This window comes from Canis aureus, chromosome 2, assembly GCF_053574225.1.
Source record: "Canis aureus isolate CA01 chromosome 2, VMU_Caureus_v.1.0, whole genome shotgun sequence".
Taxonomy (NCBI): domain Eukaryota; kingdom Metazoa; phylum Chordata; class Mammalia; order Carnivora; family Canidae; genus Canis; species Canis aureus.
The window spans coordinates 24,242,584-24,266,797 of record NC_135612.1 but is presented as its reverse complement, the minus strand read 5'-3'; the positions used below and the strand labels follow the sequence as shown (position 1 = coordinate 24,266,797).

The following is a 24,214-nucleotide window of genomic DNA, read 5'->3' as shown; positions in this document are numbered from 1 at the left end:
GGATTTAGACTTAAGCCCCATCACCACTTTCTTTGTGACCAAGTTCTGTAAGCTGAGTGGGAAAGGGGGATTAGGGCCAGTCATTCTACAGGTAAGGGTGGAAATTAATTCAAGGGTATAATTAGGATTCTCTCCTAGGTACTTGGTCCTAAATATATCATACAAAAAGAAAGTTTTATGTTTAGAAGTTAAAACCATGTTTGGGAACAAAACACCTCATCTTATCCAGAAACAATGTTTAACCAAATACCTGGTTTTGGAGCACTGTGGGGAGCGTGTTCAGCTGAGTGTGAAGAAGAATGGACAACACAATAGAGACAACCCCAGGCCTAGTCAGGTTGACACATAAATGAACCATCACAATCCCTAGAGTCCCACCAATTCTTAATAGATACTACTAAGTAAATGACACTGTTCTAAGGATCTGATGTGTTCAGACCATTCTGTTCAGGTATCTCTTCCACATACAAAGATTAGATGGTAAAAGGTGACAGAGAGTTAGTCCTCCCTAGCAGATGATGGCTGTTGATGAACAAGGTCATGTTAAACTAACTGAAAATAAAGGTTTTAGAAATTTGTGGGAGACAAAACATTCCTTTTTATATATTTATTTTTAGTAATGTCTACACCCAACTTGGGCCTCAAATTCACAACCCCAAGATCAAGAGGCACATGTTCCTCAGACTGAGCCAGCCAGGTGCCCCAAAATGATTATCTTTAAAAGGGTGCTGTAAAGATAATTTTGTTGTGTTTCATCGCCCATGGAGTTGACATAATGACAGGAATAGCACTGTACACTGAAAAACAAAATCTCCTTTGTGTTTCTTAGATAGCTGAAGCATTGGGAAGTTTCTGAGGTAATGAGACCCCAAAACAGATAAGTTCTAAGTTGGTAGTGAAAAAAAAAAAAAGAGATTGTCTGCATAGACAAACATTGTGGAATGAATGTCTGAGTGTGGAGAAAAAGGAACAAAGGCAACAGAGGCCATGTATGTAGCTACTAACACTGCTTAGGCATAATCCAGCTGTCTCCTATCTATTCACAGAAAAAGTCATGAAATATGCTTTCCTTCCAACATCTTTTTTTTTGTTGTTATCATGGACAAATGAAAAATTTAACTTCCCAGATATCTCAGTCATGGAACTGAATCTTAATTTACTATTCCTGTTGGACTTAAAACATAGACTATAATGTTTAAGATCTTTGTAACTAGTTGTTTTGAAGGAAGTGCTATTCAATATCTGATTTGTTTTTCCCATATAATAAAGTAGTGGCAAATAAGTCAGAGTAAAGCTCTAAGCAAACTAATTATTTGACCTATTTAATTTTTAAAGTATTTGACAGATAAATTTATAGCTTCATGTGTACATGTATTTTTTTAAAGAACTTTAAAAATTGCAATCATTATCCAGATTTCTTCTAGTATGAAGTTTTAAAAACTTTGTCTTGGGGACGCCTGGGTGGCTCAGCGGCTGAGTATCTGCCTTCGGCTCAGGGTGTGATCCCGGAATCACAGGATCGAGTCCCACATCCGGCTCCCTGCATGGAGCCTTCTTCTCCCTCTGCCATTCTCTCTGTCATGAATAAATAAATCTTAAAGCAACAGAACTTTTTTTTTCATTATGAAAGAATCAGAATTTCGCATTTTGAAAATTGACCAGGGTTATTTTTCTTTTGGGGGAAAAAAATGGCTTGACTCATCGGAATCTCACAAGACTTCAATTCATTCAAAGCTTAACTTCCCTTTTGGTAACTTATTCATTACTTCCTGAGAGTGGCCAGTCTCTTAGGCAGAAATGACTAGATTTCTAGAAATGATGTCTCAGTGAGTCATCAGTTTGGCCTGAAAATCCTATTTCCAGAGTACATCACGGATAGTGGCACACCCATTATGAGACATGCATTAGTAGAACTAAAGCATTTATGCATTAAAAATACTTTTTTCCTAAAGTTCTTGGATGTAAAATAGAGAAATTCAAGTTTAAGTTAAGGGTCATTCAGTGAATGTGGTCATGTACTGTTTTATGGAACAGGATTACACAACTACAACCCAGCAGTGCTACAGACGTTGGTTCTCTATAAAGGAGTGATCTAAGCTTGGAGGTAAGACCAGAGTTCAGAACTCACCAGGCTGGGGGTCAGGAAATCCCACGAGCCAGGTGAAGGGATTACAGAATTAGAATTGTGAATGGGCAGTCATAAATAGGAACCAGTAGAAGCCAAAAAGTCCGATAGGGACTCAGGAAGTAAATATAAGACATTCCAATGAAATCTGGCTAATACAGACTTGGAAGCCAAGTTTACTTTTTAAAAAATGAGTTCATATGATCCTTTGTACACTTGTGTGTTAGAATTTTAAAACCAAAGGGAGAATTGACACCTTTGCAATATTAGGCCTTTACATTCATCAATATATATCCATTTATTCAAGTCCATGTTTAGGTCCTTCAGTAAACTATTATTCCTCCAAGTCTTTCTGTTTTTTTCTTAGGTTTATTCCTGGCTTCATTGTGGTTTTTTCGTTACTCTTGTTTTCTATAATGGGCAAAATTTGTTTCTATCATTTCTTCTAATTGATTATTGTTGTGTAGGAACCTTAATAATTTTGATGCTGACTTCATATCCTGTACCTTCTCCTCCTGAAAATCCCACAATACATAGGTAGGCAATACATAGAATTTTGTTTCTTCATTTCCAATATATTGCATTGGTAAGCTTACAATCCGAAAGAGGAATCATCTACATGTGTTTTCTAAGTGTGTTTTTTTTTTTTTTTCAAATCAAAGTATTGAATTTTATGAAATGCTTCCCCTCCCCACATTTATTATTATGATCAGGTGGTTTTCCCTAATAGAAGCTTATTAGTATAATACTTAATAGTTTTCTATTACTGAACTCTTCCTATATCCCCAGGATAAGTGGAATTAGATCATGATGTGTTATTTTATATACAATTTTACTCCTAAATAATCCTTTATTATTTTTTTGGCATTTATATTTACGTTAGATTGCTGCCTAAATTTGATTTGGTTTTAAAATGTGCTTTATACCTGTAGGTATGTCCTTTTTCATTTCTAATAATGTTGTGTTTTACTTGTTTTATTGATTAGCCTTACTTCTCTTTTGCTTTTTTTTCAGGAAATCAGGTTTTTATTTCATTGGTTATTTTTTTGCTTTGTTTTCTACTTATATCTGCTTCTAGCTTTGTTATTTTCTTGCTTCAACTTTCTTCAGATTTACTCTGTTTTACTTTTCCTAGTTTCTTCAGTTCAATGCTTAACTCATTTGTCTTTGCTTTAAAAAAAAGTTTTAAAATACTTTTCAGATAAATGAATTTAAATTTATTAGAACACCAATGTCTCCATTGTATAAATTGTGCTCTACCGTATGTTTAGTTGCCATTTGCTTCTAAGTGTTTCATCATGTCTGTCAAAGCTTCCTTGTTATCCCATGAGTGAGCTACCCAGGAGCACATTTTTAGTGTGTGTGTGTGTGTGTGTGTTTTCATACATGTTTACTCTTTCCTATCCAATTTGCTTGCATTGTGGGTTAAAACCAAGGTCTGTATGACAATTATTTCAGATATTTTGAGACGTTCTCTGTTCTCAAGTTTCTGTCTCTGGCTTGTAGTTTTTAGATTTCTTCTACTCAGTCTCAAAGTCCAGAAACCGATCTTAAAATTAGGTTTTAAAGCTTCTTTTCTGCAGTGATACTAGAGGACATGAAAAATCTGCCTACTAATCCTACAGATCTCTGACTAATCCTACAGATCTAACTGTATATTTGTTGCCTTCCTAAATCTGCGGCTCCATAGAAACAGTAGCCCTAAGAAATGTTGAGAGCTATTTTTGTTTTTGTTTTTAAGTGTGTTTCTTTAGAGGGGAACTCCCTTCCTGTCTCTAGCTTTAAGCAGCGGCCCCTGACTCACCTGTACTGGTTTTGGCTTCCTGCTTACAGGAGCTTAGCTCTTGGCCCCTGCTGCTGCTTCCAGACTCAGAGCTCAGATGACCAATGGGTTTGGGACCTACACAGGGTCTTGAGTTCTTTCTGCTTCTGATTCAAGAGAGGTTTTATTTCACCTTTGGTCTTGTTATGCCATTTTCATTTTTCCTTTCTACGTTTTATTCCCATGTGTTGAAAGCAGAAGGGAGTGCATCCAAGCATAAACTTCTTACACTCTATTGACTTAAATGCTAATCTTTAAAAATTTGGAATTTTTTTGTACATAGTAAGAGATGAATATCTAACTCCTATTTTTCTCTCTCCAAGATGGAATAAAAGTATCTCATTTATGCAGGGAGAAAGGATTAATCAGGCCATCCTATGGGATTTAAAGTACCACAGATTGGTGGACTCCGGTTGAAATTGATCTGGAACTCAGAGATTAATTCCAAAAGTTATAAATAAGTAAGTAATTTCAAAAAGAACACAGTTAAAAACGGTTCATCACTTTCTTCCTATCATCTGAAAAACTATTTCTCTCATTTGTATAACTTGCCACGCCCTAAAAGCATAGAATATGCAAACTATAACGTAAAATACAAGTCCTTCAAGTTATAAGCTCATGGGTGTCATTGTTTTTGACTCATCAAAAAAGGGATTTTGCAAAAATTTACTTTGCCGAATACATTTTCCTCTGATTTTGCTTGGATATAGTGTGACTCTCTTCAGAGAGCAAATGAAATGTCTGCGGAGGAAATGGTTAATGTCTAGTCTAAGATTTGGTAGTAAATACTTGGAGCAATAAGTGGTCTTTTAAAGATCACTGAACCTCGCTTGGCCTTAACTTCCTCACCAGTTAGAATGAGAGAAATGGATTATCTGACCTTTGAGATTCGTGTGGGAACATGGCTGTGTCTATATCCTGGATCTGAATAAATAAAGTAATAATAATAAACGGCACTTGGGAGAAACTACCATATGGTGTGTAACTAGGTGTGATGCTATGTCTAATCCTGTTAATTTAAAATTCGTAAAAAAAACCATTAGTGAGTTGGAAGACAGAGTGAAGAACCTATTAACTGCATGATGCTATATGAGGAGATGTTACAAATGGGGGAGAAGAGAAATGATAGGTGTGGTATGAATGCCCAAGAGAAAGTAAAGTACTTGCTGACTGATGCTCATATTACGTTTGTTATTCTAGCAAGAATTTTTCTTAATGAGCCAGATTTTCCCATTGTTTTAATTGTTCCCTTAATTCTTCCAGGCGCTGGAGTACCATACCCTGGAGTATCAGAACTGCTTTTGATGTTACCCTGATGTCCCAAATGTTATACTTCTCAAAGTGTGGTTTAGGCAGTTGAGAAGATCTGACTCAATTTAATGTTCAGTTTTATGTACCAGGGGTTTTTTGCATGATACCTTGTTTTCTCCCTGGAGGATTATATTAATTGCAATAGGAACACCGAAGTAGTAACACACTTAGCATTATTTATCTCAGCATTAGGCACACCGAGGACCTATTTAGCTGATGGGAGCTTCAGACACATCATTTTCAGTTTCTAAAGAAATCAAGTTTTATTCCCAAACCTTTGCATTTCTTTGCAAGCCTCGTTGTAGCCTTAATGAGCTATTCACCTTCTCAAAGGAACATTGAGTATTAATAAAAACTATCCATACTGCCCAAAGGGACCAACGTTTTGTCGACTTCTAGTCTTCCTAATTTTTCAGATTTGCTGACTGGGGCATTATTTTGGTTACTTATTCTCTCGTATGTTTTGTTGCGGCTGCTATGCTTGTTGAACATCAAAGCAATTTCATAACTTTGACATGAGTACAACTTTCCGGTGCCCTGAAATGTATATTTCAGTACATAAACTCAGTTCCTGGAGTCAAGTTCAAGACTAATATATAGTAATGTTATGAAATATTTGTCCTTCACGTTTCCTTCTCTTTCCCAGGTTTTGTTCTGTTTTATGTTTGATGTGAACTGAAGTCACCCCTTGGGACTCTTTGCGTAATCTTGTCCTTTAGAAAAGATGGCAGGTTATTTTTTATTTTAAAGTTTTACAGCTACTCACCATATAGGTGAGGAGAAAGGAAACGTTGAAGATAACAAATTAAAGCATATTTAGACTTCCACACATTTTTATCTGCATTCTTTTCAAGGATAGAAGAGCAGATCTTCTGCATTTTTTTCCTTACTTTCATCCTTGAATGGTCATCAACAAACATCATTTTGTCCATTTTGATACATTAAACCAATAAAAGGAAAAAGGTTTCAAAATAATCATCTAATTTTTCAGAATATAAATAATGCATAGTCTGTAATATTGTATATGTTCCTCACTTACATAAATTCCTAAAAGTATAAGATGCCAATCAAAAACAGTAAGATTAAATCTCACCTGTGTTTTTACTATTCTGAGGAAATTAATGCACCATTTTGCCTAATTACGTATCTTCAAATCTTTTTCTGTATACAAGAGTGCTTTTGATCAACTTTGCTATTGTCTTTGGAGAACAGTAATAGTTGTCCAATAAGGCATGTCTGCTGCTATGAATTTTAAATGCATACATTTCATTTAAAAAGTAAAGTGATCTGTTACCAAATTATTTGTTGGGAAAATTCAACCAAGTGTGGTCAGGATCAGGTTTCTGAGAACTTGAAGCTGCAATTGAGGAGTTGCCTCTAGCCACTTGTTGCTTATAGGTAGATAGTCAGAGGGATCACTCTGCCCATATGGACATGGCAGTGGCTCGGACTTCTCCAGCAAATCAAAACATCTGAAAGAAAAATAACCTCTCGACAGACAGTAAAAATTAATAAAGTAACATTACATTTCTTTGGCATCAAATAGTGCATTTAATTGACCATTATAAAGAGCATATAAATTTATAATCCTAAAAATGAAATAATGTAAGCAAGTCATGTCTTGAAAAAATAATCTTAATTTGGTTAATCTTGTGATTTCTCTCCCAAATATTTCTGGACTTAGTCGCTGGCATTTCTCTACACCCGAAATATATTTCACTGTACAAATATTTCAGTCCGGTACAGAGGTTCATGAATTTAATCTTCTATATCTTCTGCCTGAAATCATGTTCCACAGGACTAATAAATACTCTTAGTTTTATTCTGTCGGTAAGGTGCTAGCATTCTCCTGGGTGCGCAGTGTTGGATGAGATTAGAGGACACCGATTAGAAAACAGTGGACCGGGTCTGGTTCACGGTTATCTTCTGTTAGGTCTGAATTTAAATATATATATATGTTTTAAAATCAGTTGCCAACATTTAAAAATGGGTAGAATGTACATAAAGATGTGGATTCCTTGCTTTTCTTTATAAATCAAGAAATGAGGCAATCCTGGGACTATATTCAAGTATAGCAACAATTGGTCTGGACCAAGTAGTGCTGCTCCCTTAAATGTGGGCAAGCACTCTTACTTACCATTATCCCTACTATTTCTAGGTCTCTTCATCTAGAATGTTCTATGTTGTTGCTGTTCTTCGTTTGAATAGGTCCTTTCCCTATTTTCATAGTTTGTCTCTTGTCACATTTTTATATTCCACATAAGGCATTTGCAATTTTTAAAAGTTTCATGTGGTCTTACACCTCAGAGCCCTCCTCAGCCTGTATTGTTGCCTCTTCTTAAAATTCCTTTGTTCTCTCATCTTTCCTTGGATATCACATAGTTCTCCTCTAAGCAACAGCATCAATGCTCCATTTCCTGCAGAGCCTATCCTTCCACCAGCTGAGTTAGGGGGCTCGCCCCTTGTCTGCCACTGAAACCTTGGCTCCAGGTCTATTAAAACATTGATCCTGTGAATGACCCTAGAGTACGTTTTTTATTTATCTGTAGCCCTTAATTTTCTCCTCTCTTGACTTGATCCTTGAGGGCAAGGACCATATGTGTTCACTATTGGCAACTAGCCCAGCAGCACACGGAAGCTGAATGAACTCTGGTTGAATAAATGAATGAGAAGTAAGGTATGTATTTAAAGATCTAAGATTTGATGGCATGAAGCTTCTCCCATCCTCCTCTCTCCCCTTCCTCCTTTACTTCCCCCCACCCCTTTAGGCTGTTAGGTGCATGCACACGCATGTACATACCACCCCCCAACACATAGAGTAATACTTAATAAGTATCTATTAACTTGGAAGGCAATACTTCATAAATATCCATTAATTAGGAAGGTTTCGGTAGAACAGAAATATTGATTTAAAACTTGCCTTGTGGGATCCCTGGGTGGTGCAGTGGTTTGGCGCCTGCCTTTGGCCCAGGGCGCGATCCTGGAGACCCGGGATCGAATCCCACATCGGGCTCCCGGTGCATGGAGCCTGCTTCTCCCTCTGCCTGTGTCTCTGCCTCTCTCTGTGTGTGACTATCATAAATAAATAAAAATTAAAAAAAATAAAAAAATAAAGCTTGCCATGTAAATACCGCTTATTCTATGCCACTGTCTATACAGTTGATTAAATTTTGTTTTTTGATTGGCCTTAAAGTCAATAATAAAAAATAAGATTATTTTCAGACAGAGATAGAATTAAAAGAAAAGGAAATTCTAAAGTCTCAAAAGACTCTGCTACTTAGTATGGATCATGTAGATGTGGCTGTTTTGAGAAAGGAAGTTAGGAACTTTTAGATAAGCTCCAAAGGAATTGACTACCGAACACTTCTTCATGATTACAGTATCACGTCTCCTTGCAAATGTGGGCCATGAATACCCTCATCTGTGTGCCTACTGCAGAGCTGTTTGTCTTTATGGGACTTTGCACAGCTGACAGCTAATGCAGGCGTTTAAATGCAAAATCTGACACTGATGTTTTCCCCCAAATGACACTTTGATTCATAAATTATATGAATGTGGGTAGCACTATTCATTTATGAAATAATGCAGCTACCACTTAGTAATGCAATTCAAAACATCTTTCACTTTATTTAGCCATTTCCAACCTCATTACATGTGACTAGGAAAAGAATAAAAATTGATTAGACAAGGAGTGAAAAGTGGGCAAAAGCATTTCCCAGCATGTTGCCCGCCTTGTGGCAAAATGATGGAACCGTTAACATTTTACTTCCTGTTGAGGAGATGTTTCTTGCTTAGGTGGCCTGTTTCTGATTAAAAGCGTCTTTGTAATATTGCATTCACTTCCATAAAAAGAAAAATCTGCTCTGTACCAGAAAAGAGTCTAGTACTGACTGCAAAAAAGATGTTACTGTGGCAAGACAGGATATTCCTGGTTCCAGAGCCTGTAGTAGGATGGCAGGCTTTGAAAATGTAGCAAAATATGTCTCTGAGCTTCTAATTTTTCTATGTTGCGTCAATGATAAAAGTGGAAATAATATAACCATTACCAGCAGTGAATAACGATAGGTATGATTTTGAGACTTTGAGTGCTGTTTCCTTCAAATATATTACCTGTGATTGTCAAAACAAACCTGGAAATGTGGAATCATGGTCCTATTTTACAAATGTGGACTCAGACTCAGCCCAGTTAAGAAACTTGCCTGACGTGGGCAGTGAGTGTGGGAGCCAAGACTGGAGCTGTTAACTCCTCTCTTGTTCTCCTAGCCACGTAAGTGAGGGTCTCCTGTGTGTCCCTGTGAAAACCTAAGGAGGTTCTGGTTGACTGTCTTCCCTAATGTGATTCGTGGGTCTGTATGATGGGGGTACGCTCCGCGTGCTTTCATAAACTTTTTAGACCTCTAATGAAAGTGTTTTTGCTTAAGGATTTTCCTTTTGAATTTTGGGGAACTAGTCTGGATGTAGATCTGCTCTATTTCAGGAGTGACGGGGGAGAGAATGCACATTCGTCTGTCTGGTGGCACTTGGGGTGTGTCATCCTGGTAAGTTATGCATTGTCCGTGAGCAGGACACAGTCACTGGTGTACGCATTCACAGATGCGGACTGAAGAGCAGCTCAAATTGGAGTCTGATAAAGAATAGCTTGTCAAAGGACAAGGGAAATATTTCACACTTACTTTTCCATTATGTTGTATTAGGTATGGGGACCTCGCATTTTGAGCAGAAGGCTGCTAATTTCTCACGTGATCTTTATCAAGAAGTACAAAATCAGTGAGCAGCATACAGCTACAGGAACATGTCTCAGGTGGGTTGTGAATTATACAGCCAGATGGCCTCACCTCCCCCAGGACTGTTACAAAGTCATATACATTCTTTATTCATTAATTTCAAATTTTGCCCAACCTTTTTATAGGTATTAGGCTTTTCTGCAAGGGAAAAACCATTTTGATGAAAAGGAAAAGAGTAAATTTGGAAAATTACTCATTTTGCCGGAAAATACAATCCCATACTTTAAAGAAAAGTAAATGCTAAGATAATATTTGTGATCAAAATGTATTCACAAAGTGTTTTCCACTTCATTTATCACAACTATGCAAGTCTGTTTCCCTCTTACTGAAGTCATGTGCCGCCTTTGTGGCAGACCCAGCTTTAGAGACTAACCCTATCTATGTTTTATTTTAGTTGTTTTCTAAGTTCTATTTTGAATATAACATGAAGATTATTGCACAGAAGTGTTTTCCTTTTCTTCTTTCGGTTTCTTTTTCCAAATACTATATAAGCCTGATGCTGTACTTTCACTAATTTTATACAGGAATAGGTATTGGGTTGGAATCTCAAGGTGAAAATTCAAGAGTTGGAAGGAAAGGAAAAGACTTAGATGACCATGGCCAAGGAGATGATAAAGTAATTGGTCTAATGAGAAAATGTTTCTTTCTTTCAAAGTCTCCAATCCTCAGCTTGATGCTTATAACTATAGTACAATTTCTGAGGCAACTGTCCTGGATCTGTGGTGGAAGGACAAAGTAAAATGAATCCTATCTCTTTTGAATTTACATATATATCCATCCATCAGATCAACATATTCTTGGCTGTGTTCTGCATAATCTGTAGTGGCCCTTTTGAAATTACTAACACAGGGCAGATGGTCTGCTCTCATCAGTGTGGCCTCTTCACAGTCCATGAACAGAGCTTGTTTGTCCCACTTCCAGGAGGGCCATTCTGTTTCTCTCTCCCCACCTGTCCTCACTTCTTCCCTGCAGGGTCCAGTATCTGACCCTCTCTTTCACTCAGTCTTCTCCAGAGAAGCCAGTCTTCCCTTGCCTCAAAAACCAAGTAGCAGCACTTAATTGCACACTGTTCAGTCCTCGGCTATGCTGCTCTCGGGTGTGAGTCTCCCTCCACAACTGGATTGCAGGCCCCCTGAAGATGGGAAAGCTGTCATCTGCACCCCTTAGCACAAAGCAGAGCTTGAGCTCTCAGCAGGGACTCCCTGATTGAGAGCCTGCTTTCTGCTACTTTATTTTTATTATTTAATTGAGTGAGATTCTGCAGGACATAAACTGTGCCCTTGAAACCAAGGCACCCTTGGGAGCTATATTAACTTAGGGCACATGGGCCCTATTTATTTACTGTTTCAATATACTGAGTTTACTGTACTATCAATCACACAATCTGACAAGTCTTTTAAAATGCAGTGCTTCTTCTGCATCTTTTGGCTTTGCTCCTTCACTGATGACCTTTTGGAAGCAGTGGAGTGGGACTACGGGAAGGGGAGGACTTGTCATGCTCTGTCAACTTCTAGAACCTGAATTAGAAAACCTGAAGAACAAGAAGAGTTCCTTCTGTCACTTTTTTTAGAAGAATAACAGAGAAGCATAGCCTTTCTATTCACTCTTAGAATTGTAGACCTGGAAGGAGGTGAGTGTTTCCTTTAGGGTGGCATTTGTCCAGGTAGACTTATAGTCTTGTTTTCTCTTTTCTTTTCTAGTGACCGTCTGCTTCCAGTGGGTCTGAGATGGCATGGATGAGTGTCTGGGGGCCTGTTTAGAGCTCAGCCCCAGACATATCTCAGCCAAGGTACATTTCCAATAAAGTATTCCAAGTAGTGCTTTCCTGGCCATCTGGTTTTCTGGGAGCTCTGAGTTAGGAGGACGGATCTAGTGGTGATGAGCTTGAAGAAAGCATGGGGAGGGTGGCGGGGGGGGGGGGGGACGACGACAAATTAGTCCCAGGCCAGAACCACTGCCTACATGGTCAAGCTATAGAGCTACAGAACTTTAAATGTATCCAGGTTAGAGTTGAAACCAGCATTGTTGTAAGAGTATCTGTGCAGAGCAGCAATGTCCAACCTTTCTTACCTAAGGAATGCAGAAAACCTGGTCCAGCCCAGGAGATAGGGGCTGCTAGGAACATTTGTGAAGAGACTAGGATAGTGGCCCCTGGGGCAGGACTAGACTTGACCCTGGTCCTAACAGAAATTTTGATGAGAAGGTAAGACTGGGGAGAGGATCAGATACCCATGAAGGGAATCTGAAGTCTGATGGTCTCACAAGTACTCTGAAAGAAGACTGGGATTCCTGACATTCCTTGCTTTGGGTGTGGTAGCCCTGAAGCTGCTCCCAGCCCTGGCTCCAGTAGCCTCCAGGGTCCTACACTCAGCACACCTTTATTGCTGGCAGAGATTGTCCCAAAGACTCCAGAGAAATCAGGTCAGTTTTTGGCTTTGACTTGAAATGGCGTTAGGGTGGCCTGAGATCAATGGGCCAAACCTAGTACCTGGTTATGCCCTAGAGTGAACCCAAGCCCTCAATCTCTGAATTATTCTGATGGGTCTTTGGGCTTTCAAGACCACAAAGGCCCTCTCTGGGCAAGAGCAGACTCCAGGATTAGCCTCAAGCAAAATGTAGTTCTTTGGAATCCATCTAGCATGGAAATAGCCTTCCCTTGGTTGCTGGCCCATGTGTGGTACAGCGTTGCTCAACACAGCACATTCTTCCTCCAGTATGACTTCAGAGGGAAGGTGGGGCCAAGCGCAGAGGGTTGAGGGTAGAGGTTTCTCAGAAATGTCTGTTTCACAAAGCAGCTATTTTTCTCAGTCGAACAACTTTGAGCTTATTGCTTTCATTTTCCTCAAATATCTATCAAGGCTTTGTAACTTATGAGCAAACAAACTGAAACAGAAAGCCATTTTTTAAGTTAATTTTATATTTGGTACAGGATTAGAAACTGCTCTGTTCACACACCAGCTATAGCCTGTAGCACAGAAACCATGCCTGCTTTTCCAACACATCGCTGTGCTGTTTGGTTAGGAGGGGATTAAGGATACGAAAAAGAAAAAAAAAGGTCAGTTTCTATTTGTAGGTAATTCTCAATGTCCCTTCTCAGAATCTCAATTACTTCTTCTCTCTTATTTTCTTTTCCATGTGTGTCATGGCCTTTAAGACTTGCTGGAAACATAACGTCCTACGTTCTCATCAGCAGCCATGGATCATAGTGCCACTCACTAACATTTTATTACAGTGTCCTGAGCTGCCCAGGCACCTCATGCTAAATTTAGGTTTAAATAAACAGAGCATCTGAGTTGCAGTGCTACTAGAAAGCAGCTGGAACAAGAATAAATAGATCGATTGCTTTCGTGCTGCTGTGATGTGACCGAGAACTTTGAGAGTTGTTTTTATTTTATTTTATTTTTAGCAAGTATATATAGATACTGATCCTTTTCCTGAGTCATTCTGAATACTTTAAATGTATATGCGGATCCAGTTTCCAATTCAAAAGCCCTGAGTTGAGATAGGTGTCAGCTCCTTAGCCTTGTTAGAACCCTGGCTTGTTCAGTTTCACATTTTGGTTTATTCTCCTGTGATTCATGCAGTGCATCCTGCCCGCCAGGAAGGACTAATGGTAGTTTTCCTCAGACTCTCATACAAGCTGCCGTGGACTTGGGCATACAGCGAAATATATATGCACATATCAAATGCCAGCCAAGTACGTATACTGTCCTGCATTTGATGGTTTTTTGTTTGTTTGTTTTAACCTAACCATAAATCTATCCTGGAGAATTCTCTATCAACATTAGGAAGCTAATGCATTCTTTTCAAGAACTGCGTAGGATATATTCTATGGATATACGTTTCTCCAAACTCTTTACTATTATCAATTATATAGCATGACTATCTTGGTATACATGTCATTTTATAAATGGGCAGGTATAGCTAAGGGATAAGTACCAAGAAAGGATTGCTGCATAAAGACATTGACAAATTGCTCTCCACCAACTTCCTCTCTAACCAACTTACAGTGCATGTGATGACTATTTCCTTGGCATACTCTGTGATACCCAAGGGAAGACAGTGACATTATTAATGGCAAACACTTACATGGCACTTAGTCTGCACCGGGTGCTGGTCTATGTGCTTTACATATATTATCTCAAATAAGACTTGCAACAACCTTGGGAGGGAGCTACCTTTATCTCCAGTTTACAGTTGGGATAAGACATTTTCCTTCAGGTCACCCAGCTAGTAAATAGCAGCCAACATTTGAGGCCAGGCTGTCTGGCTCTAGAACTTAGCTTTTGCACGACCTTAAACTGTGTAAATCATGACACTTTTTCTTGACTATTCTCTGGTTTAGAAGAATTCCTCAAGAAATAAACGTTCAACTGTTGAATGAGGAAGATGACATCAGACTCTACTACCATCCCCTATTTGTTGCAGCCCTCCACAGCACCTAAAGTCTGTCCCTCCCAGCATGTGAACACAATTTCTAACCTTACTCTGGCCATAATTTGTTAAAATATCAAGGTTCCTGTAGATGAACCTTGCACTGCCCTGGCTTATCAGTTTCTTAATCTCTCCCTAGTGACCTTGCCTTCCACCTTGTCTCGCCTTTCTTTTCGGCTCTCATAACCAAGTTCTAGATCTGGTCATCATTAGAACTGCATCTCCTTTATAATGTAGTTTCATGCATCCTACCTTCAGACCAGCAACTCCTGTTTTCCCACTCACTCCCTTCAATAACCCTACTGGGGTCTATGATCTACTGATCCTATCAGGTGTTCCCTGTCCATCCCCACTTATTATCATAATTGGGTATTAAATTAAAAGTCTCTCACATTCTTTCTCATGCACTCTCTTCATTGTAAATATGAAGTCATCGTTTTGGAGAAGGGAGGTTTACTTGAGAGATCTGATATGGGGATGAAGATACATTTGTTCCAGAGCAGTAGGGTGTCAAGACAGATTTTTTCCTTGAAATGTATACTTCCTATTTGTTATTACAAATAACTCAAAATAGTGTCAATATCCACAAATGGGAGATAGTATTTTTTATAAATATGGCAAGCACTATGTAGTCATTAAAAAGTGATAAGATATAGCCAAAAATGCTTATAAAGATCATCAAACCTAGAAATGTGAGGAAAAAAATAGAACAGTATATACAGCTTCTTATATATTTTTCTACATATTTTGATTCTTAGAAATTTCTTACATATTCCCACATAGAATTCCTATAAATTTTCCCTACATATAGGTGAATACAAGTTCTAGTCAGTATGATGCTAATAAGTCAAAACATTTCTTTTAAGTATACATAAGAAACCACCAGGAGTTTAAATTGGAAAAAGGGAGGCTAAGGAGAATTTTAGTTTTCACTTTCTTTTTTTTATAATTTTATTTTAAAACCATGCATACATTTTTAACTTTTGTATTTAAGTTACATTAAATGATTGAGCTGAGTCATCTAGCACAAACTTAGTGATTCAGTGAACAGCAAATCTCTTAAACTCTTACTGTGAGCATAGCAGCATGCCAGGTGCGGGGGAGACCATAAAAGAAGAAACAATAACTGACCTAACCAAACCTAAAATATAATAGAGGAAATTAGAATCTCAGAAACAATGAGAGAAAAGCATAAAGTACATATAATTTGAGTTAATGTCCTTCAAGTGGATGATAGATATTATATGAATCAAGACAAGGAAAAGACAGTTGCCAGGTGTCATCAGGTAGAGAAGATCTAATCTGCATTTGGCACTGAAAAAAAATGTAACGATTTGATTAAGGGAAAGAAATGGCAAAGACCATCCAAAAAGGAGTAACCTACATTAGGCAGTGTTAGTAAGGACACAAGTAACCAACCAACAAGGTCAACATGTTTCAGGGAAGTGGATTAGCACCTGCCTGAGGACTGATTAGGTAGGAAATCAGTTTGAAGGTTAATATAGAAACCAAAGCCTAAATATTTCAGTCTAAAGTGGAAGAAAAAAATTTGGATGGAGAGAAAAGGATGAATCCAGAATGTGCTGAGAAAGAAAAAGCCATCTTATAAAGAGGCTGATTGAAGATTAACACTGCAAAATGATTTTTAGAAAATAAATATTTCAGAAAAAGAAAGGTTTCTATCTTTTTTACTTGGAGCACATACAGATAAAATATATTGATATAATATCATGTCTATCCAATTAAGAACTAAAGAATAGTAAAATAGTTTTATAAAAGGTCTCTCAGTAGAATTACTGATAGAATTACTGATAGTTACACAAATAAATATAAATCTATTTTGTAAAATCGAATATAAAACTCAGTAGATAAAATGAAAACCATGTTCTAAGAATAATTTAGATGCAAAATTTAGATGTAACAGAAAATATGGAGAAGCTAGGTAGATGAAATGAGAAAAATAAAATACATTGGAAACTCATTGTCTCTACTTTAGATGGGGGTGGTGGTGGTTTTATGTGACCCTTCATATAATGTTTCAACCTTGACTCCAAACATTGAGAAATAGTGTTGTCTCCCTGCTACTTCCCCTCGATTGGCCCAACCCTCCAGACTGATGTTAAGAGAAGGGAATAGAATTGAAGGTCTAGACTGATTAGATTGCTTTAAACCCTTTACATAAAGCACCAGAAGACTGATCGCTTGCTTTGCTCAGGGAACATTTCTTAATAAACGAGAGCTTTGTTTTGTCTTGATTTTTAAAACAGCAATGCCACACTCACTAGATGAAGCAACTTGGATGTAAAACTACATGATTTATTAGGTAACATCTACTCCAGCCTGGATCACAAAGAACAGCACTAAGTCTGCAATGCCCAGAAGATCTCTCTGCAGGTGTCACATTCTTCCCCTCCATTGACACCATTCTTGATCTCCATCAGAAATCCTTTCTAATCTCCTCCTAGACTCCCCCGGCCACATGCAGCCCCACACCTAATTACTGTTGGTTTCATTTGCATATGGTTTTTCTTATAATTCATTTGCACAAGGTAGGACCCTACTGTCAGGTCAATACAATGAAGCTTTGAACAGAACTCCTAATGCTGCCTAGTCTGATTTCTAATAGGATCTTGCCTACCCTTCTATTGTAGGATGAACAAGCACCCCTCAAAAACGTCCTCTCTCTAATCTCTGGAACCTGTAAAAATGTCATTACATAGCCAAAAGACTACCCAGATGTGATGAAGCTTGGGGATCTTGAAAAGGAAAGCTGATTCCTCTGAGCCAAATCTAATCATACCAGCCTATAAAAAGAGAAACTCTTGGAAGGAAGGAAACTGGCTGGTTGTGTTAAGTGATGTTTTAGAAAAAATTGGCAACTCCATGAAAAGTTGACTAAATCAGACCAAGACTGGATTCAGATGGCTTATGTGTTATTTGTAATATTGCAAACCAAACAAAAAAAGAGGAGACCCCTTGCCCAGCTGGAGTCAGAGAGATGCAGCATAAGGATTCGACCCACTATTACTGACTTTGAAGATGGAGGAAGGGGACTATGAGCCACAGAATGGAGGTGGCATCTTGCAACAGCCCTCAGCTGATAACCAGCAGGGAAATAGAACCTCGTTCCTACAACTATAAGGAACTGGATTCTATCAATTGTCTGAATAAACAAGGAAGAAGATTCTTTCCCAAAAACCCCAGGAAGAACGCCAGGAACAGATTGCCAAGAGATAGAGGCTGTCCTTTCTGAGAGCTTCTACCTCTAAGTCTGAGTCCAGTCAAAAATGAGATTTTCTAAGAGTGACAAAATAAATAAGATCAGACACCAAAAACAAAAACAAAACAAAACCCCAGAAAGGAACACAAGCTGCCAATATCTTGATCTCAGTCTTGGGAGACCTAAGCAGAGACCTAAGCCTATTGGACTTCTGACCTACAGTAACTGAAATTATAAAACTGGGGTTGTATTAATCTAGTCTGTTTCTGGTCATTTGTTACAACAGCAATAGGAAACTAATACGCCTTTATTGGAGGGTAAGAGACTGCAAGTCATGCCATAGGGTCATCTTTTCTCTGTTCCTAGTCTCTTTTCTCTAATGTCCAGCTGATAGGCATAATTCTTCATTTCATAATTTAACTCCTTCAGTTGCCTTTGGTAAACTCTGGTGCTTATCCATGTTTAATACACAAAAGATTTCTTTCTGATCAATGCATCCCACTCAAGATAGAAATTAAGTGATTTTTAAATGTAAAAAGAGAAACAGGACTAGAATTTCAAATAGAATGCCTATAGTCTAAAACAACAAAAAGATAAGACAACACAAATGAGTACATAGGGCAGAAATTAGAAAATAAAGACAGCACTTAAAAAGAGAAGTTATTTAACAAGCAGAAGTAAGACTAAATATTTTCATTATAATGAATGTAAATGGGAGATTAGACTGGAAAACAAAATCCAAATGACAAACTGAAAATAAAGAAACACAAAAGGATTAAGTAAGTATTAAAGCAGTTACAAAAGCATAGAATGTGGGTTTGAAAAGCATACTGCAGGAGTCCACTTACACATGGATTTTTTGTTTTGATAAATACAGTACTGTAAATATATTTTCTCTTATAGTTTTTATAACTTTCTGTAGCTTACTTTAAAAATATACTATATAATGCATATAAAAATTTGGTAACTGTTTATCAGTATGGCTTCTGATCAGCAGTAGGCCATTAGTAGTTAAGCTTTGGGGGAATGAAAAGTCATACGTTGATTTTTTTGATGTGAGGGGGAATGTTGGTGCCCAAAATGCCTGCATTTTCAAGGGTCAACTATACATTCAAGTTATAAGAAAGCACTGGTTACAATAATGACATCAGGTAACGAATTAAAAACACAAAGCACAAAATAGGAAATGGTATTCTTTTTTATATTGTTAAGCTATAATTTATGCAAAGATTTAAGTGGTATGAGTCATCTATTAAAATTTTATTAGACTATATAAAGCAAAAAAGTAGATTTTAAAATGCCTGTAATGTTTGACAAAGAAGTAAAATATGATGTAAATGCACCGAATTAAATAAGATTTACTTAAATATATTCAAATATAGACCTTATAACAGAAATGCAACTTCTTTACCAGTGCCCATTATTTAGCACACCAGCAAAAATTCCTGAAAAGAGACATTTTATGGGCTATATTCCCTAGCAAACTAGTTTAATTAACATTAGACATTTACAGCAATAGATTATTTTTAAATTTCTAAATTATTATATTTTTAAGGTCAGTTTACTTAGTATTTATTGGTTCAAAGTAGAAACACCACCTCAAGGTAGAATATTTATAAATCAACCATAATGAAGCTATATGGAATCTGGCTAAGGGAGTACTCAGAGGAAAATTCATAGATTAATAAATATATAGGATTAAATAAAATAGAAAACAGTAACACTAATAAGGACCACAAAATAAGCAAATGAGGGAGAGGGTAAATATGTATACAGTTTTGGGGAAATATAAATTGCCAAAATTAATTGGAAAAAGATAGGACTAAATAAAAAAGATGAAAGCAATTCTTATCCAAAAATTACCTTTATGGAAAATCTTTTGACCTCTTCTAAAAAAAAAAAAAAAATTAGTTCTGTTAGTGCCATAAGTCATAATGCCATTTTAACAAAAGAACAAAAGGGGGACGCCTAGGTGGCTCAGTCATATAAGCATCTGACTCTTGATTTTGGCTCTGGTCATAGTCTCAGATCAAGCCCTGATTCAGGCTCTGTTCTGGGTATGGAGCCTGCTTAAGAATCTCTCTCTTCATCCCTCTGCCTCTTCCAAGCCATATCTCTCTCTCCCCTTCTCCAGTCCCCACCCCCCACAAAGGGTGAGAGAAATGAATATTTAGGTGCAGCAGGTGATTTCTATCCATAATTAGTTCTAATCTTTAAAAAAGTTCAGCCACCCCTAATAGCGTGCAGTATCCAAGCCCTTATACCCAGATGCATTTTTCAGATTCCTTTGTTCCACATCGATAAGAGAAAGGAGTAAAAATGGACCATTAATGTGGTTTTGGGAACACTTCTTTGAGAATACACCCTTGAATTGACTGTCTCTCCTCTCCTGTTTCAGTTCTTCTGCCCTCATTCCTATTCCCTGGATGACTTCCTGAAGTATCTACCTACACTGAAGTTTCTGTTATAGACTCTGCTTTCTAGAGAACCTGAGCTAAAATATGAGAGGAAGATGGGGACACCCTAAAAAGAAAGATGAAATTGTGTTTTAACTTTTTCTATGGATGCTAGAAATCACTGAAGAGTAAAAATTTAAGGACCTTAAAATTTCTATCATGCAGAATCCTACACTTTGGGTAGATGGAGGCGATCATATGATGATGGAAAGACTAGCCTTCACTTATTTCAGTTCCTTTGCTATCTCTTGTTACTCTTAAGTAACAAGACTAATTTGAAAGCTCTTTGCACACTCATGAGATTTTTTCCCTCTGAGAAAATACTGCCCTCCAAATTTTAAAAATTAATCCTGAGTACTGAGATGGTGGCATAGCAGAAGGACTCATCTGTTCCCTAGAACACAACTTGATTACTATCAAATCATTCTAAATACCCCAGAAACCATCCTGAGGACTGAAAGAAGAAACTGCACAACCAGATGGAAAAAAGGGGCTACATTGAAGAAGGTAAGAGGTACAGAGACATGGTTTAGGGGAGAACCAGATTGTGGGTGGCTGGAGATGGAGAAGAGTGAAAGAGAGAAGCACACAAGGGAATACACAAGGAGAACACCTCCCAAAAGCCCCTGTCTGGGAAAATGAGAGGGGCTGATTTTTATGTGAGCTCTTACAATGAGGAAGCCTTGAAGACTGCAATTTTAAAGAAAGGCCAGAGGGTTTGGCTGGAATTGAGCCCAGAGGGCACTGCACTATTCCTAGAGAGAGAGCCTACAAACAACTCAGGGGGTAGATAGCTTTGAAACAGCCACTTGAGGAACACTGGGGGCACACAGAGGGGAGACTGGAGATTAGTCACTCCTCTTGGAGGAATTCCCTGAGAGGGAGTATTTGAGGAGATGCCTCTATGGAGACAAAAGAGCTGGCTGGCAGCATTGTCCTTTTCCACCCCTCAGCATAAACAGAAAGCACAGCGCTGACACTGGCTACCTAACCTGTTTGCTCCACACACCTGCACTGTGGTGGGATTGCCTTTCTCGGTCAATCTTGCCCCAGTCCCAGCACTATGAGATCCTCGCCCAAAAGGCCAGCACAAATGCCTGCCCACACCACCTCTCCTGACTGGAGAGTTCTGCAGGACTTCAGTTCTAGTGGAAGTCCTATCAGGGCTCATTTAACAAGCCAACCAAAGTACACCTAGTTAAAACTTGCCACATTCTGGTCAAAACCAAAACACTCCCCACTTCAGGCAAAGAGAGCCATGACTGACTGACCGGAAGAATAGAACAGCCAAAACAACAGCAGAGTGCACACAGCACATACCAAAGACACTCCCTGAAGCACCAGGCCCTAGACACAACATGACTTCTTCATAAAGCTATTACTTTCAAGAGCAGGGAACACAATGGGTTTTTCTAACACAAAGAAGACAGAGACTTAGACAAAGTGCCAAGATGAAGAAATCCATCCCAAATTAAAGAACCAGATAAGGTTACAGCCAGAGATCTAAGTAAAGCAGATGTAAAAAACATGCCTGATGGAGAATTTAAAGCAACCATCATAAGGACACTTGCTGAGCTTGAGAAGAGAATAGAAGACTGCAGGGAGACCCTTACTACAAAGATAAAAGAGTTAAAAATGAATCGGAAATGAAAAACACAACTGAGACTGAAAAGAGACCTGATGCAATGAACACAAAGCTGGAAAAGGGGAATGATTAAGATACAGAAAACTAAATGATGGAAAATGACAAGGCTGAACAAAAGAGAGAAAATTAAGCAATGTGAGAATAAACTTAGGGAACTCAGTGACTCCATCAAAAGTAGTGACATTCATATGATAAGAGCCCCAGAAGAGGTAGAAAAGGGGGCAGAAAATTTGAGGAAATAATAGCTGAAAACTTTCTAATCTGGTGAAGGAAAACAGACAACCAGATCCAGAAGGCACAGAGAACTCCCATCAAAATAAAAAAGCAGACCAAAGCCAAGACATCATTAAACTAATTATAGTGAAAATATAGTGATAAAAATCATAAAAGCAGGAACAAAAATCCTTAACTTACAAGGGAAGACCCATAAGGCCAGCTGCAGATTTCTCAAAGAAATTTAGCAAGCCACAAGAGAGTGGTATGATATATGCAACATGCTGAATGGAGAAAGTTGCAGCCAAGAATAGTTTATACAGCAAGGTTATCATTCAGAATAGAAGGAGAGAGAAAGATTTTTCCAGACAAAAACTAAAGGGGTTCATGCCCACTAAAGCAGCCATGCACAAAATACTAAAAAGGGGCTCTGAGTACAAAGGGAAGACCAAAAGTGATGGAGAAAATCTCTAGAAACAATGACAAAATAAGTAATAAAATGGCACTATCAATAATTACTCTGGATGTAAATGGACTAAACGCTCTAAACAAAGGACATAAGGTGTCAGAACAGATTAATGAGACCCATCGATATGCTGCCTACAAGAGACTCATTTTTTGTTATTTATTTTTAGAGAGGGAGAGAAAGCGGGGAAGTGGAGGGGGGAGAGAATCTTAAGCAGACTCTGTGCTCAGCATGGAGCCAGACATAAGGCTTGATCCTCTGACTCCGAGCCAGTGAGCTGAAATCAAGAGACACTTAATTGACTGAGTCACTCAGGTGTTCCCAAGAGACTCACTTTAGACCTAAGGACGCCTGCAGAATGAAAGTGAGGGGCTACATTTACCATGCAAATGGACATCAAAAGAAGGCTGGGTTAGCTATACTGATATCAGAGAAACTAGACCTTAAACCAAAGATTGAAGAAGAGATGAAGAAGGGCACTGTATCATCATAAAGGGGTCTGTCCAACAAGAAGATCTAGCATTTATAAATATTTATGCCCCCAACTTTGGAGGACTCAAATATATAAAACAATAACATGAACTGATTGATAACAATACAATAATAGTAGGGGATGTTAACACCCTACTTTTAGCAATGAACAGTTCATTGAAGCAGAAAATCAATAAGGAAACAATGGCTTTGGATAACACACTAGATCAGATGGACTTAATGGATATATTCATAATGTTCCATCCTAAAGCAGCAGAATACACATCCTTTTCAAGTGTATTTGGGACAGTCTCCAGAATAGATCACATACTAGGTCACAAATCAGGAGTCAGCAAGTACAAAAAGTTTGGGATCATACCACGCATATTTTCTGATTACGATGATATGAAACTTGAAGTCCAACACAAGAAAAAGTTTGGAAACACCACAAACAGATGGAGGTTCCATAATATGCTACTAAATAATGAATGGGTCAACAAGGAAACCAAAGAAGAAATTTTTCAAAAAATATATTGAACAAATGAAAATGAAAATGCAATGGTCCAAAAGCTTTGAGATGCAGCAAATGTGGTCCGAAGAGGAAAGTTTATAGTAATACAGGTGCCAACCTCAAATAGCAGGAAAAATCTCAAAAAACTCAGTCTTACACCTAAATGAGCTAGAAAAAAATGAGCCTAAAGCCAGCAGAAGGAAGTAAATATTAAAGATCAGAGCAGAAATAAACACTTGAGACACTACAAACAAAACAAAAACTAATAGATCAGTGAAAGCAGAATCTTATTCTTTAAAAAACTTAATAAAATTGATAAACCCCTAACTATACTTATCAAAAAGAAGGGAAAGAGCCCAAATAAATAAAGCCACAAATCAAGAAGGAGAAATAACAGCTAACACCACAGAAATACAAATAATTGAGTATTATGAGAAACTATATGTCAACAAATTGGATAACCTGGTAGAAATGGATAACTTATTAAACTACCAAAACTGAAATAGGAAGAAATAGTAAACTTGAACAGATAACCAGCAAAGAAATTCAACCAGTAATCAAAAATCTCCCAAGAAGGGCAGGCTCAGTTGGTTAAGCATCCAAGTCTTACTTTTGCCTTAGATCATGATCTCAGGGTTTTGAGATTGAGCTCCATGTCAGGCTTTGCACTGGACACAGAGCCTGGTTAAGATTCTCTCTCTCCCTTTCCCCCTGCCTCTGCAGACCCAACCCTCCTACTCTTTTAAAAAAAATTCT

At 38.0% G+C, this 24,214-nt stretch overlaps 1 long non-coding RNA gene across 2 annotated transcripts; it reads left to right on the top strand.

Moving 5' to 3' along the window:
* The first annotated feature begins 1,730 nt into the window (after positions 1–1,730).
* LOC144294268 (uncharacterized) lies at positions 1,731–17,954 on the top strand. Of its 2 annotated transcripts, XR_013361704.1 has the most exons (9): positions 1,731–2,104; positions 2,593–2,662; positions 4,299–4,408; positions 7,844–7,935; positions 9,736–9,796; positions 9,953–10,059; positions 11,743–11,831; positions 13,627–13,739; positions 17,128–17,954. It is a non-coding gene; the product is annotated as an uncharacterized LOC144294268 (long non-coding RNA). The 2 variants fall into 2 exon arrangements; XR_013361702.1 differs by lacking the exon at positions 9,736–9,796 and having other exon boundaries at positions 1,740–2,104.
* Positions 17,955–24,214: the final 6,260 nt, after the last annotated feature.